Source organism: Oncorhynchus tshawytscha, linkage group LG19 (assembly GCF_018296145.1).
Source record: "Oncorhynchus tshawytscha isolate Ot180627B linkage group LG19, Otsh_v2.0, whole genome shotgun sequence".
In the NCBI taxonomy this organism is placed as follows: Eukaryota; Metazoa; Chordata; class Actinopteri; order Salmoniformes; family Salmonidae; genus Oncorhynchus; species Oncorhynchus tshawytscha.
The window spans coordinates 10,392,522-10,404,721 of NC_056447.1; the positions used below are offsets into that span (position 1 = coordinate 10,392,522).

Here is a 12,200-nt window from a genome sequence, read left to right on the forward strand (position 1 = left end):
TAACATTTAAATGAAATTCTTTAAGATGCCTGTGTAATATTTTAGTATTTTGATACTTTGTGTACGGAAATTGATAAGCATTAAAAACTTTATAGAAGGAGCCTCTTGAGTGGCGCAGTGGTCTAAGACACTGCATCGCAGTGCAAACTGCGTTGCTACAAATGCTGGTTCGAGACCTGTGCCGGCTGTGACCGGGAGACCAATGAGACCACCCGCAATTGGACCAGCATCGTCTGAGTTAGTGGAGTGTTTGGCTGGCCGGGATGTCCTTGTCCCGTCACGCTGTAGTGACTCCTGTGGAAAAGGTTAAGGTTTCTGAATACTTTTCGAATGCATCGTGGAGAGAGAGAGAGTGGTTTAGCAGCTATATCTATCCATCTCTGATGCCCTAACCCCACTAACCTCCAGGAAGTTAGGTAACAGGTGGCCTCTAGGGCCCTTGACTATTTTAAGTAATACCTTCTTATACAACAGGTGATGTCCCAAATGGCACCCCGTTCCTTATATATGTAGGGAATTGGGTGCCATTTGATGCCCATCAAAACACCCTCCATCCCCTCATACGTAGCCTATAAACTGCTGGTTGTTGTTTAACTTAATCAAATCAAATTACATTTATTTATAAAACCCTTCTTACGTCAGCTGATATCTCAAAGTGCTGTACAGAAACCCAGCCTAAAACCCCAAACAGCAAGCAATGCAGGTGTAGAAGCACGGTGGCTATGAAAAACTCCCTAGAAAGGGCAGAACCTAGGAAGAAACCTAGAGAGGAACCAGGCTATGAGGGGTGGCCAGTCCTCTTCTGGCTGTGCCGGGTGGAGATTATAACAGAACATGTCCAAGATGTTCAAAGTTCATAGAGGACCAGCAGGGTCAAATAATAATAATCACAGTGGTTGTCGAGGGTGCAACAGGTCAGCACCTCAGGAGTAAATGTCAGTTGGCTTTTCATAGCCGGTCATTCAGAGTGTCTCTGCTCCTGCTGTCTCTAGAGAGTTGAAAACAGCAGGTCTGGGACAGGTAGCACATCAGGTGAACAGGTCAGGGTTCCATAGCCGCAGGCAGAACAGTTGAAACTGGAGCAGCTTCTGTTCCTCTGGATAGCATTCTGACCTCCAGCCAGCCACTTATAAATTGGGATTCTTCCTCTGCACAACAGGGATGAGAGTTCCTCATGGAACCTTTTTATCCAGAACATTTTTTTAACACCTTCTCTATTTTAACTTTATTTAACTAGGCAAGTCAGTTAAGAACAAATTCTTATTTTCAATGACGGCCTAGGAACAGGGGCAGAAGGCTACCCTGCCGCCCCAATTTTCATTCTAGAAAATTGTTATTTGTTAGGTGAAAAGGTTCTACCTGGTCAGAGAACCCTTTCTTATACAGTGCTACTGCCATAGAAACAGAAAAAGAGTAGTGTTGAACAATGTCCAGCTGGGAATACCCTAATGAGCCCAACTCCCAGGCCGGGACAAGCTCCAACTCGGGGGGTGTCGGGACGAGAGGGGAGTCATGCTTGGATGGCTGCAGCATCTTGGAAAATCTCTCCATGGTTACAGCAGCCTATCTCTCTGTGGCCTAACAGGAACACACACACACAGACAGTCCTCTCTGTGTCAGGAGGAAGAGTCTGTCTCTCTCTGTCTATTCGTCCGCCTGGCTGTCTGTTTGCCTGCCTCGTTGGCTTGCTAGCTGGCTCATTCGCTGTCTGCCTGTCTGCTGGCCTTGTGTCCTCTGTCCCCTGAAGAACAAAGGGATCTCACTCTTTCAGAGGCTGGCACCATTTCTTCCAGTCAGAGAGAAAGAGGGAGACAGACAGAGAGAGAGAAGGACGCCTTACAGTCAGTGTTTGTGTGTGAGTTTATTGAGTTCTGACAGAGCACACAATGGACAAGACAGGAGTCTGACAGTCAGTGACTTTCATTTAGTTCTGTGACGACCCTCCCACTCTGTCTGCCGAATTCTTTCTCTTTGCTCTTGTTTTCCTTATTAGGATGTCGGTGGGCGGAGCTGGGAGGGTCATCAGCGAAATGGGACACACCCGGGATAAATACACCTTCTCCCCATTCATTGAGGAGACTCTCTCCATGCAGACACACTGTCGGATTTTGGTTGTGGCATTTTTGTGGCATTTTTGGTTGTTTGCTTTGGCACCTTTCAACACCTCTCATTATCACATCTATGTACGCAACCACTCACTTACACTACTGATTACTGACTACACACCCCATTGTTAATTGTATTTAGGTTACCTCAGTTAATAAATATATTTTGTTATTCCTTATCTCCACAATGTCTCCCTTTTTGTTACGGACTTCGAGCTGGTTCGTGACAGTTCACTGTCCTTGTCCTTTAAAGACATGCTGCGGGACTTTAGCAAATTGGGCTAAACTACGTTAGTATGTTTTAAACATTCTGCTTTAGGCTGGATATGTCAATGTGTAGTTCATACATGCATCATCTATGAGCAGAATTACTGTTTTACCTTTAACAAGCCATGAAATCCCTAATTTGAAAGCGACTGTTTTTTGGTAACTGTGTTTCGCAATTTTCCCATTCAGGGAATCTACACACATTTTGGTGACGTACTGCAAGCTTGGGCCTGCCCGCTAGCGATTTGAGTTCGAGCCCCTTGCTATTATCTTCAACATGTCAACCAAATAAGGTTTACAAGCTATGCATAGTGTTTTTATGAACGGTGATTTACGAACTGATGTATTTGTAACATAACTGTTTGCTAGTCGATAACTGTTTGCTAGTATAGCCAGAGCCATATATATATATATATATATATATATATATGAGAGAGAGAGAAACACGAAATAAATGGCTCTGTAGTAGCTATGTTGCTAATGCAAATATTCTACTGATAAAGCTACAGGATTAGCAGTACCCATTCATAACTTCAGTAATTACTTGCAATTTACATATAACGTTTAAAAAACAAAAGTATATTAGTAGCTTGCTTCCTATATTGATAATCAATTTTTAAAATGTGTTGCTCATCATCAGACTAGCCGAGGGAAAGAACATGATCTACGGATAAAGGTGCTCCCCTGAGCCAGGCTCGAGTTGCACAGGTGTCGACGTTCAGTAGAGGGGAGACAGGAGCAGATGGTGACGCAATAGGATACGAATTTCGCTCAGCATAGCAAAATGTCAAAAGATAATGTTGCAACCACAAGGTTTCTTTATCGAATCCCCGAGCCGACAAGGTAAAGATCTGTCATTCTGCCCAAGAGCAAGGCAATTAAACCCCACAACAACTGCTCGCGGGAGCAGATGATGTTGATTAAGGCAGCCCCCTGCACCTCTCTGATTAAGAGGGGATGGGTTAGATGCGGAAGACACATTTCGATTGAATGCATTCAGCTGTGCAACTGACTAGGTACAGTGCATTCGGAAAGTATTCAGTCCCCTTCACTATTTCCACATTTTGGTACAGTACAGCCTTATTCTAAAATGGATTTTAAAAAATCCTCAGGAATCTACAGACAATACACCACAATGACAAAGAGAAAACAGGTTTTTAGAAAAAATGTGAAATTCATTACAAATAAAAAAACACATCTTATTCACATAACTATTCAGACCCTTTGCTATGAGACTCGAAAAAGAGCTCAGGTCCATCCTGTTTCCATTGATCATCCTTGAGATGTTTCTACAACTTGCTTGGAGTCCACCTGTGGTAAATTCAATTGATTGGACATGATATGGAAAGGCACACACCTGTCTATATAAAGTCCCACAGTTAACTTCTTGCGTCGAGCCATCCCGGATCCGGGATCGTGAATACAGCCTCAAGCTCATTACCATAACGCAACGTTAACTATTCATGAAAATCGCAAATGAAATGAAATTAATATGCTAGCTCTCAAGCTTAGCCTTTTGTTAACAACACTGTCATCTCAGATTTTCAAAATATGCTTCTCAACCATAGCAAAACAAGCATTTGTGTAACAGTATTGATAGCTAGCGTAGCATTTAGCGTTAGCATCAGCAGGCAACATTTTCACAAAAACCAGAAAATCATTCAAATAAAATAATTTACCTTTGAAGAACTTCAGATGTTTTCAATGAGGAGACTCTCAGTTAGATAGAAAATGCTCAGTTGTTCCTGAAAGATTATTTGTTTAGGAGAAATCGCTCCGTTTGGTGCGTCATGTTTGGCTACCAAAAAAAAACAACGAAAAATCAGTCATCAAAACGCCAAACTTTTTTCCAAATTAACTCCATAATATCGACTGAAACATGGTAAACGTTGTTTAGAATCAATCCTCAAGGTGTTTTTCACATATCTCTTCATGATATATCGTTCGTTGAAAGCCTCCTCTCTCCTCTCAATCACTGGATGACTGCGTGCAGCTTGTAGATTACGCACCAATTTAGACAAAGGACACCGGGTGGACCCCTGGTAAATGTAGTCTCTTATGGCCAATCTTCCAATGATATGCCTACAAATACATCACAATGCTGCAGACACCTTGGAGAAACGATAGAAAGGGCAGGCTCATTCCCGGCGCATTCACAGCCATATAAGGAGACAATGGAAAACAGAGCCTCAAAAATTCTGCCCATATCCTGGTTGAAGTTTCATCTTGGTTTTGCTTGTAGCATGAGTTCTGTGGCACTCACAGATAATATCTTTGCAGTTTTGGAAACGTTAGAGTTTTCTTTTCAAAGCTGCCAATTATATGCATAGTCGAGCATCTTTTCGTGACAAAATATTGCGCTTAAAACGGGCACGTTTTTTTATAAATTAAAAGAGCGCCCCCTATATCCAAGAAGTTAACAGTGCATGTCAGAGTGAAAACCAAGGTTGAGGTTGAAGGAATTGTCCGTAGAGCTCCGAGACAGGATTGTGTCGAGGCACAGATCTGGGGAAGGGTACCAAAAAATGTCTGTAACATTGAAGGTTCCCAAGAACACAGTGGCCTCCATCATTCTTAAATGGAAGAAGTTTGGAACCACCCATAATCTTCCAAGATCTGGCCGCCCAGCCAAACTGAGCAATCAGGGGAGAAGGAACTTGGTTAGGGAGGTGACCAAGAACCCAATGGTCACTCTGACAGAGCTCCAGAGTTCCTCTGTGGCGATGGGAGAACCTTCCAGAAGGACAACCATCTCTGTAGCACTCCACCGATCAGGCCTTTTTCAGTAGAGTGGCCAGACGAAAGCCTCTCCTCAGTAAAAGGCACATGACAGCCCGCTTGGAGTTTTCAAAAAGGCACCTAAAGGACTCTGACCATGAGAAACAAGATTCTTTGGTCTGATGAAACCAAGATTGAACTTCTTGACCTGAATGCCATGCGTCATGTCTGGAAGAAACCTTCCACCATCCCTACAGTGAAGCATGGTGGTGGCAGCATCATGCTGTGGGGATGTTTTCCAGCAGCAGGAACTGGGCTCCAGAGCGCTCAGGATGTCAGACTGGGGTGAAGGTTCACCTTCCAACAGGACAACGACCCTAAGCACACCAACACAGCCAAGACAACGCAGGAGTGGTTTAGGGACAAGTCTCTGAATGTCCTTGAGTGACCCAGCCAGAGCCCAGACTTGAACCTGATCAAAAATCTCTGGAGAGATCTGGCTTCGATCTCGCTCTGATGCCACGGTGCCAGGACCGGCTGATAACCTAGTACATACTGAAAAGGAGATAGATTAGTGGAGGAGTGGTGGAGGGAGTTTTGGGCCATCTCTGCCCAGGGGCTGAAAGCCGACCACTCCCCTGCCGGTCCTGGCAATAGGACCTCAGAAACCTACCCACATCCTGGTTACCTCTCTCCACCTGCCCGTTGCTCTCGGGGTGAAAACCTGAAGTGAGGCTGATCGAGACCCCCAGGAATTCCATAAACGCCCTCCTGACCCTCGACGTGAACTGGGGACCCCACTCAAACTATATCCTCAGGCACCCCGTAGTGCCGGAGGAGGTGGGTGAACAGGGCCTCCACAGTCTGTAAAGCCGTAGGGAGACCGGGCAAAGGAAGGAGACGGAGGAAGATCCGTCACGAAATCCACTGATAGGTGTGACCACGGCCGTTGTGGAACGGGTAGGGGTTGTAATTTCCCAACCGGAGGTGCTGGGGGACGGAACTGACGGACCCGGATGTCCGTGGGAGGCCAACAGGTTATCCAGCCGGATGGAGAGGTCCACGGGCTGGTCAAAGGCAAGGGTGGTTCCCCTGCAGGCTAGCTCCCTACGAACGTCCTCGCGTAGACTACACTTTTAGTGGTCGATCAGGGCCCGCTCATTCCATCCCGCGCCGGCCGCCAGAGTTCAAAAGTCCAGAGCGAAGTCTTGTGCGCTCCACATGCCCTGTCTCAGATGATACAAGCGTTCCCCCGCTGCTCTCCCTTCAGGTGGAGGATTAAAAACCACCCGGAAGCGGCAGGTGAAATTTTAATAGTTGTCCAACGTCGGTCCTTCCCTTCCCCAGATGGCGTTGGCCCATTCCAGGGCTTTACCAGTCAGACAGGAGATGAGGGCGTTCACACTATCGCGTCCCGAAGTCGGGTGAACAGTTGCCAGGTAGAGCTCCAGCTGGAGTAGGAACCCCTGGCACCCGGCAGAGACAACTTGACAACAATAAACACGCACAAAACTATGATGGAACCAGAGGGTTAAGTAGGGAATAAATTATAACGTAATGGAAACCAGGTGTGTACAATCAAGACCAAACAAAAGGAAAAAGAAATGTAGATCGGTGAAAGCCGGTGACGTCTAACGCCGCCCGAACAAGGAGAGGCACCAACTTCGGCGGAAGTCGTGACAGAATACTTATGTAAATGTATATATTTTTGTATTTTATATACATTTCTAAAAAACTATTTTTGCTTTGTTATTATGGGGTATTGTGTGTGTAGATTGATGAGGGAAAAAAACAATTTAATCAATTTTAGAATAAGGCTGTAACGTAACAAAATTTTGAAAAAGTGAAGGGGTCTGGATACTTTCCGAATGCACTGTATCCCCTTTTCCTTTTAGCTGTGTGTTTTCTTAGCGAGGTACACAATCATATAATATTGGCCTTTAAAATTTGTATAATTTTCACATGGCACATTACAAAGTTATTAGAGCTTACTGCAGCCATAGCTTCATAGAAGCCTTTGTTGTATTATGAAAACTCATGTTGACATTTGTCTGTGTGAAAGTTCAAAAGTCCACTGTTTTTTTAAATTAAGTTTAAAAAAAACTGAATAGTATTTGCATTTTTTACATAATGTGCTTCTTGCTCGAGGATGGCAACTCCAATACAGAAGTTGTTTGAGACTCAGTGTCTCAACCAACTCCTCTATTAGAGTTGCCATCCTCAAGCAAGATGGTAAGGGGGATTGCCGAGGCCACAGGAAGGAAAGCCACAGGAAGGTCAGGGTGTGGTGGATGCGTGGCTGGTGGGTCAGCCACGCATCCACCAGGGCGTACATGTATCAACTTTCACAGTGAATGTTTTTGTTCAAATGGTTTGTGTGCTTATTAATTGAATATTAACAAATGCATAAGTAAAAAAGATTGCACCTATTTAATGTAACCCTTGCCGTTTGGAAATTAATAAGTTAACTTTTGCATCCATAGCATTAAAACACATCTGAAGTGCAAGTGCACTGTTTAGCTCAAATCTGAAGGCTGGGGGGCATTTAGGGCATCTACTGCTGATCACTAAAATATCCTAATGATTATCACACTTCCTCTAGCCAAATATTATGGTGACACTATACCAAAGATGGTTTGGTATGGTTTTGAAACCAAGCTTGAGTTATCAGTGTAGCCCTGATAACCAATCCACAGATGGTGTTGGGATCCAGAATGTCCTCCACTTGAACCCAACACCGCTCCTCTGGGCCATACCCCTCCCAGTCCACCATGTACTGGAGCCATCCCCCAAGATGTCGGAGGTCCAGCAGAGATCTGGCGGCATAGGCCGGACCCCCCCTCGAAGTCCAGGGGGGACAGCATCAGGGGACCAGGAACCACCGGCCTGAGAAGGGAGACATGAAAAGGTGAGATACGATAGTCACTGGGAATCTGTAGCCTTTTTCTGCACACCTGAACCACTCATCAACCACAGGAGCTTTGGTCTGGCCCGGGGTCCACGGAGCCAGGGCCAGCTGAAAACCCAGAATACACTGGAAGGGGGTCAACCCAGTGGAGGAGTGAGGTAGCATGTTCTGGGCGTACTCTGCCCATGGAAGGAATCGAGCCCACTCTCCCTGCCGGGCCTGACAGTAACTCCTCAGGAACCTCCCCCTCCTCCTGGTTCATCCTCTCCACCTGAGGCCTATACCTGGAAGTGAAGCTGACCGTGACCCAAGAGCTTCGCCATAAATGCTCTCTATACCCGTGATGTGAATTGAGGCCCATGGTTGGAGACGATGTCCTCCGGATGGCCATAATATTGCAAGACCTGTTGGAATAGTGCCTCATCAACCTGGAGAGCAGTAGGGAGACCAGAAAGAGGGATTAAACAGGATTTTGAAAGTCTATCCACAACCACCAAAATGGTGGTGAAACAGTCAGAGAGGAGATCAGTAACAAAGTCAATGGATAGATGGGACCAGGGATGCTGAGGCACAGGAAGGAGTTTTCCTGCTGGAGAGTTCCGGGGGGATTTAGTTTGGACACATACGGAACAGGAGTTGACGTAGCGAGTGACGTCCTGTGCCAGGATGGGCTACCAGTACTTCTCGGGGATAGACTGGGTAGTGCAAGAAATACCTGGATGTCCAGCGACGACAGCTGTGTGTGCCCAGGTCAGCAGCCGGTCCTTAATCCCTGTGGGAACGTAGGTGTGCTCGAGAGGACAATTAGTTGGTGCGGACTCCCTCTCCAAAGCCTGGCGAATGTCCACCTTGCTTGGCACAGATTCAACCTCCTCGCGGTTCAGGTTCCGATGGTCGGTTAGGACGACGAATGGTTCCTTGGCACCCTCCTGCCAGTGTCTCTACTCCTCTACTACTCACCGCCAGGAGCTCTCGTTCACCAATGTCGTAATTCCTCTCTGCAGGGGACAGTTTTATAGAGTAATATGCACACGGATACAATTTCTGTGGATTACCCTGTTGTTGAGACAGAACTGCCCCCATGCCCACCTCTGAAGCGTCCACCTCCACCACAAAGGATATCGTGTGATCTGGGTGTTTGAGTAATGGGGCGGAGGTGAAATGTCCCTTGAGGAGACGGAAGGCCTCGGCTGAGGAGAGCGGTGAGAGGGGCAGCAACGGAGCGGAAGTTCCTGATGAAACGGCGGTAGAAGTTGGCAAACCCAAAAGACTGTTCTAACCCCTTTATGGTGGTTGGGACTGGCCATGACCTGACCACATCTACCTTCTTGTCGTCCATCCTCACTCCCTGCAGGCTGATTTGGTAGCCTAAAAAGGAAACAGCCTTCTGATGAAATTGGCACTTCTCAGCCTTGAAGAACAGGTGGTTAGCAAGGAGGCATTCCAGGACTGCTCGAACGTGAGAGATGTGTCCTCCAGGGTAGCCGAGTATACCAGGATGTCATCAAGATACACAACCACCTGGCATCCGAGCATTTATATTTTATATTTTTATTTCACCTTTATTTAACCAGGTAGCCTAGTTGAGAACAAGTTCTCATTTGCAACTGCGACCTGGCCAAGATAAAGCAAAGCAGTGTGACACAGACAACAACACAGAGTTACACATGGAATAAACAAACAAGCCAATAGCACAAACAAGTCAATGGCACAGTAGAGAAAGGAAAGTCTATATACATTGTGTGCAAAAGGCATGAGGAGGTAGGCAATAAATAGGCCATAGGAGCGAATAATTTCAATTTAACAGATTAACACTGGAGTGATAAATGCGCAGATGATGATGTACAAGTAGAGATATTGGTGTGCAAAAGAGCAGAAAAGTAAATCAAATAAAAACAGTATGGGGATGAGTTAGGTAGATTGGGTGGGCTATTTACAGATGGACTATGTACAGCTGCAGTGATCGGTTAGCTGCTCAGATAGTTGATGTTTAAAGTTGGTGAGGGAAATAAAAGTCTCCAACTTCAGCAATTTTTGCAATTCGTTCCAGTCACTGGCAGCACTGGGGATGATCAGTGAGATATACCTGCTGGAACGTGTGCTACGGGTGGGTGTTGTTATCGTGACCAGTGAACTGAGATAAGGTGGAGCTTTACCTAGCATAGACTTATAGATGACCTGGAGCCAGTGGGTCTGGCGACGAATATGTAGCGGGGGCCAGCCGAATAGAGCATACAGGTCGCAGTGGTGGATGGTATAAGGTGATTTGGTAACAAAACAGATGGCACTGTGATAGACTGCATCCAGTTTGCTGAGTAGAGTGTTGGAAGCTATTTTATAGATGACATCGCCGAAGTCGAGGATCGGTAGGATAGTCAGTTTTACTAGGGTAAGTTTAGCGGCATGAGTGAAGGAGGCTTTGTTGCGAAATAGAAAGCCGATTCTAGATTTGATTTTGGTTGGAGATGTTTAATATGAGTCTGGAAGGAGAGTTTACAGTCTAACCAGACACCATTGTATTCATAGTTGTCCACATATTCTAGGTCGGAACCGTCCAGGGTGGTGATGCTAGTCGGGCGGGCAGGTGCGGGTGCGGGCAGCGGACGGTTGAAAAGCATGCATTTCATTTTACTAGCGTTTAAGAGCAGTTGGAGGCCACGGAAGGAGTGTTGTATGGCATTGAAGCTCGTTTGGAGGTTAGTTAGCACAGTGTCCAAGGACGGGCCAGAAGTATACAGAATGGTGTCGTCTGCGTAGAGGTGGATCAGGGAATCGCCCGCAGCAAGAGCGACATCATTGATATATACAGAGACAAGAGTCGGCCCTAGAATTGAATCCTGTGGTACCCCCATAGAGACCGCCAGAGGTCCGGACAACATGCCCTCCGATTTGACACACTGAACTCAGTCTGCAAAGTAGTTGGTGAAACAGGCGAGTCAGTCGTCAGAAAAACCAAGGTTATTGAGTCTGCCGATAAGAATATGGTGATTGACAGAGTCGAAAGCCTTGGCCAGGTCGATGAAGATGGCTGCACAGTACTGTCTTTTATCGATGGCGGGTTATGATATCGTTTAGTACCTTGAGCGTGGCTGAGGTCCACCCGTGACCAGCTCGGAGGCCAGATTGCACAGGGGAGAAGGTACGGTGGGATTCGAAATGGTCAGTGATCTGTTTATTAATTTGGCTTTCGAAGACTTTAGATAGGCAGGGCAGGATGGATATAGGGTGTCCCTGAACACCTCGTTAACGAATGCCTGGAACACTGACAGAGCATTGGCTAAGCCAAATGGCATCACCAAGTACATGTAGTGGCCAGACATTGTGCTAAACGCAATCTTCCATTCATCCCCCTCCCGGATGCTGATGAAATTGTATGCACTCTGTGGGTCCAGTTTAGTAAAGAACCGGGCACCACGGAGCTGTTCTATGGCTGCCGGGACCAATGGGAGAGGGTAACGGTACTTCGTGGTGATTTAATTGAATCCTCTAATCAATGCAGGGATGTAACCCTCCATCCTTCTTGGCCACAAAGAAGAAACCAGCCGACACAGGAGAAGTGGACGTGCGGTTGAAACGTTGTTGGAGCGTCTCTTGGATGTAATCTTTCATGGCTTGGGTATCAGCCACCAATAGAGGGTAGATGCGGAGGGTATCTTGCGACCTGGTGCACTGGTGATGAAGTGGATGTTCTCCTGAAGAATGGACTCCACAGTGAGTGTGATGGTTCCGGATCCTAGTGGCCGATTATCGAGGCTTTGAACCGGGAAAGGAGAGTAGAGTGGGTATGTGATGATGTTATGAGAGGCAAGGGTCTAGTCAATAAAGTTCCCCGTGGCACTGTAATCCACCAACGCTGTAGTTGACTTTCCCTCATGTACTGTGTCTAGTGTGATGGACAAAAAAAAAGAGTTTAGCAGAAAGTGATGAAGATGACATACTCACTCCTGCACCAGGAGGTGGAAGATCACTTGACCATCCCTCTGCTCTTATGGATCCGGGATTAGGAAGTGCCGGATACCGCTGGAGCTGGTGCCTTCCTTGACCACAGTACAGACAGAGCCCCAGCTTTCTCCATCTGCGTCTCTCCGTCGCGTGGCGACATGTGACCCCTACCTCCATGGGTTCAGGCTCTGATTCAGAGTTTTCACTGAGGGAGGGAGAGAAGCAATGCGTGTACCGACACTCCTGAAGTAGGTTATCTA

General features: G+C 46.4%; 1 protein-coding gene across 1 annotated transcript in view; it reads left to right on the forward strand.

Annotated features, from left to right (window-relative positions):
- Nucleotides 1-12,200, forward strand: part of LOC112218349 (protein unc-119 homolog A-like) — a 46,564-nt gene that overhangs the window by 2,561 nt on the left and 31,803 nt on the right.